This window comes from Hipposideros armiger, unplaced genomic scaffold (genome assembly GCF_001890085.2).
Source record: "Hipposideros armiger isolate ML-2016 unplaced genomic scaffold, ASM189008v1 scaffold_17, whole genome shotgun sequence".
In the NCBI taxonomy this organism is placed as follows: domain Eukaryota; kingdom Metazoa; phylum Chordata; class Mammalia; order Chiroptera; family Hipposideridae; genus Hipposideros; species Hipposideros armiger.
Window position 1 is genome coordinate 7,557,019 of NW_017731367.1, and position 4,453 is coordinate 7,561,471.

A 4,453-nucleotide genomic window follows, 5' to 3' on the forward strand; every position below is an offset into this window, starting at 1 on the left:
GAATTGGCCCAAACCCTCTGGGGCCCACCCCCTCCCTCAGCCGACGTCCTCAGGAGAGGAAGCGCCCTTCCGGGAGGATGCTGGGCATGGAAACCGGTGGCCCCTGTTGGACGGTTGGCTCCTGCCCAGGGTGGCCGGGCTCCCCACCGAGCACAAGGCCGGGAGTGTTCTGTCTGCCCCCATCTCTAACTCAGAAAGCCAGCGAGCCTTGCCTGAGCCTGGGGCCTGCAAAGCCCTCCCAGCTGGGGGCTCGGGCCGTCTGACGGCACACGCTTTGAGGACCTTCACATTGGAGCTGGGGACTTGGCCTCAGTGCACGCTGCAGCCACCCTGTGGGCCCCGGCCCCACCTCACCCGGGTTCCATCCAAGCATCCTCACAAACACACAGCTGAGAACCCGCCAACACAAACGGCCGGCAGCGGCACACGCCCGCCCGCCAGCCGGGCCCAGGGCTGTGGAGGCCACCTGTCTCTCCACGGCACAGGCCAGGGGTGCGGGGTAAAGCAGAGGGACAGGGCGGGGCCGCTGTCAGACACACGCCACTGAGGACAAAGGTCCAGAGGAAGGGACGTGGGGACAGCAGGGTCACCAGAGAACAGGCAGAGGGCACAGCGAGACGTCGCGGCGGGGGTGGGGTGGGGGGGGCGAATAAAAAAGCAAAAGAGAGTGAACCAAGCGAGTGCGGAAGAGAAGTGAGCTGTACCTAGTGTCATTTCCGAACGAAACGCTAAAGGCGAGGCAGCCAGGACACACACGTACACACACAGAAGAGATGCACATGTCAGAGCACGCACCGTCACCCGACAAGCTGCCTGACATGGGCTGAGACGCCACTGCAGACGCCCACCCCCCCCCACCACGTCTGCAGTGAGAGCCTTGGCTGTCCCCAGCAGGACCAGGCAGCCACCCCTGGGGCTGCGACCAAGACCTAGAAGGACGCCGTCCACCCTGGGGGCCCCCAGATGGCTGGACTCTGTGAGGCCAGGCCTGCGGGCAGAGCCAGATGCCCGCTGCAGCTTGGCCCCCGACCTCCCAGCTCCAAATGCCACGTCACAGCCGCATGTCCTGGGGCCGTAAGCAGACATCTGTGTGCCCTGCTTCCTGGACAGACTGTCCCTGCCTCATCGGGTTAATGAGCTAAGACTCGAGTGCACTGGGCCGGGGCCTGGGCGGCACACGTTGGCATCACTACTGTTATCACTAGTCCTCCCACCTGGAGCCGCTGCGACGCACTGGGTAAGGCACGGCCGGAGGCCCCTTCCCTGGAGGCCAGGACAATGGACTGCCGGAGCCCGGGCCTGGGCTGTGAGGAGAAGCTAGCCCTCGGAGAAGCCCTCAGTCACGTTAGGATGTGGCTGTCCCCTGGTCGGACTCCAGTGGCCGAGAATCCCTCCCCAAGCCCCGGTCCAGTGGGCGTCACATGTGGGGTAGGGTGGTGGGCTGGGCCCTCTTACTGCCCCACCCCCCAGTGCCAAGATAGCCAGCCTCACCAGGGTCTGACCCGGCACAGCCAGGACGCTGCCCGCAGGCCCATGCCGTCTCCAGCAGACCAGCAGTGGCTTCATGTGGCCACGGGTGCCAAAACCTGGAGCCCAGGCATGTAGGGTCCTGGACGACAGTCCCGAGCCCCGTGCCCGAGGCCTCTGCAGGGCAGGGTTCTCACCCAGACCCCGAGTGAGTCCGAGTGGTGGCAGTGGGTGTGCTCAGGGTGGAGGGGGTGGCAGAGTGGCAGCCACACAAAATGGCCCAGGCTTTCAGGGCATGGGTGGGTGACCCCTCGACCACGCGGCAGAAAACCAAGGCCATGAGAAGCTGAAAAACAGCCACAGAGAACCCCAGGATACGCTGGGAGGCCAAGGAGATCACACAGGACCCCAACTCATGAGCAGCCAGGACCCTTTGGGGGCTGCTCTGGGCATCAGGTCATCCCAGGAAGGGAGCCCCTATTTCCTGCAGTGCCCCTCAGTCTGCCCGATGCAACATTCAGCCAACCCCTCAGGTACAATTACAGGAGAATGTGCCTCCCAGACTTGGGGTCCCTGGGCCTGCTGTGTCAGCACCACAGGGGAACATGTCAGAAATGCAGGCTCCTGGGCCCCATCCAGCCCCACAGTGACCCCCCTGCACCCACCAGGCACAGGGTCTGAGATACAGGGTCTCTCAAGACCCTGCGCCGGAGCCTTCCCGGGGGGGCTGGGGCAGCTCTCGCGGCACCAGGTTGGGCCACCTGTTTGGAGACATCAGATCCCTCGCTTGGTGGCACGGGTGGGGGTCACCATGGGGCGCCCGTCTGTCCCTCAATACTGCAGCACTTCCAAGGGCCCCGGGTAAGATGAAAGGAGGAGAGGTTGGAGCCAAGTGTCTTTAAAATCACGGCCTGTCATGAAGCGCTCCTCCCTGGCCCCGTGTGTGACGGCTCTGTGCACTGTGGATGCACCTGGGAGCAGTTAGTGTAAGAAACACGCCGTTTGCTCAGGAGGTATGTATGCATTTTACATTAACTAGGAATATTTTTAATTAAATACTAAGTACTAGTGATAACCACATGACTTAACTTTCTAGTCACGTGCACAAGTTCCTGTGCTAAGAACTTTTCACGTATCTCGTTTAATCTCACGACGTATGCCCATGCTGAGGGGGGAGGCAAACAAGGTTCCAGAGGGCTCTGCCACTTGTCCACACTCACACAGCCAGCCCAGGGCACAGCCAGGCGGCCTCAGTCCAGTCAGTGCAGCCGCAGGCCCCCGCCCCACTCCAGATGTCCGGGACGAGACCTTGTCTTCACACTGCCACCTCTGCCACCCCCAGTACAGCTCACCAAGGTGGCTCCTGGCCTGAGAAGGAGGCGCAAGCCAGATCTGGGGGCTCTGACCCCCGTTCCCTCTCTGTCTGAGCCTCCTCTTGCAGGCCAAGCCCCCAGGGCTGCTGAGCCTGTCCCCACATTCAGGGGCGGCCCCCTGCGTGGGTACAGGGTGAGGCTCTCCTGAAGCCGGGCGCTTGGGGAAGGAGGCCCTACTGACAAGGAAAACCATCTCCCTCATCCCCGTGTGCCTGGTCTGCTCCTGGCCATAGGGCACTGTTTCCACTTTACCAGAACCTTCCTGGAGGCCGATGTGTTCGAGTGGGGGTGTCTGGGACAGGCCCCAGCACCCCTCTATTATCCTGAGCTGGTTGTGGAAATGCAAACTTGAACAAAATGTCCACACCCCTCATGTGGTCACATTGATGGGCCTGGAAGTTTCCACTCATCAAGGAAACAGCCCCTAACGTGGGTCCTCTCCAGGGGACAACCCGGAGCAGATGGGCTCCCACGCGGAGCCTTCTGAGGACAGGTAGACGGCCCGGCAGGCTGCAGCCACCTCGGCCAGCCTGGCTCGCCTCCAGGACAGCCAGCAGTCCGCCTCCTCCAGCAAGCCCTCCCGTCTGCCCGGGAGAGGCAGGCCCTGCAGGGCTGTGGCCCCTCCTGGGTGCAGTGTCCCCTCCATGGGGCCTCTGCCTCACCCAGCTGGTGTCCCCAGGAAGGGCCTGCAGCAGCCTCTCACTGAACAGGTCGTCTGCAGACGCGCCCTCGAGGACACACCAGCAGGAGCCACAAGCTGGCTCTGTCCTGACCAATCGCAGCCACGACCTGACAGGGACCCAACCTCAGCTGGTCTGCCCCACCCCAGCCCCACCTCACACATTTTTCAACCCTGCTAACCCACAGGGGACCCACGGGACCACCACACCGAGCTCTAGTCACATCCACAGGGGCCCAGAAGGGACGGCCTAGGCCCTCTGCTCAGCAGACTTGAGCCTCACGGACAAAGTCTGGTTTAGGGACTGAGGCTGACCACCCCCAGGGCCTTGCTGACCCCACACCCGGCTGCTGTGGGCAGCGGCCTCGACTGCGTCCAGGACGGAGCAAGCTCCCTGGCCTCTGGGGCTTTGGACTTGGGACCACCCAAGCGAGTCCACAGGCTTACTGGGCCCTTCACAGCTTCACCGCCCACCTACTTCCAAAGGGGTGTGTGGTGCCATGGCCAGGCGGGGGGCTTGCCCCGGGGTGGAGGGGCGGGGGGGAGGTCTCCTGGCGGGCGGCCCCCATGCCCCTCCGCTCCCGCTTTTCTCTTTCACCTTGCAGGGCGCCAGGCCAGCCAGCCTACATGCAGGGCACCTGCTTCCCTCTGGCAGGGCGGGGTCAGGGTTGGCACGGGGCGGGCAAGGCTCGGGGCAGGAGGAGCAGAAGGCCAGCCAGTGTCTACGGGGGGCAGGAAACTACCACAGCAGCCAAATCAAGAGTGGGGGGCAGAAGGGACTCAGCCAAGGGAGGGGGGAGAAGCAATAAAAACAAAATCAAGAAAGTATTCCAAGGAAATAAAACTAAAGAAAATGAAGAAACAGGAGGGAGAAGTGAGCAAGTGTAGAAAGAATCCAGAAAGCCGAAATTAAATCTGAGGGCTGTGGGGGGCG

At 62.8% G+C, this 4,453-nt stretch overlaps 1 protein-coding gene across 1 annotated transcript in view; it reads right to left on the bottom strand.

Moving 5' to 3' along the window:
• KIF1A (kinesin family member 1A) overlaps positions 1–4,453 on the bottom strand; it is an 88,331-nt gene that overhangs the window by 11,666 nt on the left and 72,212 nt on the right. The gene's annotated exons all lie outside the window — the stretch shown is intronic.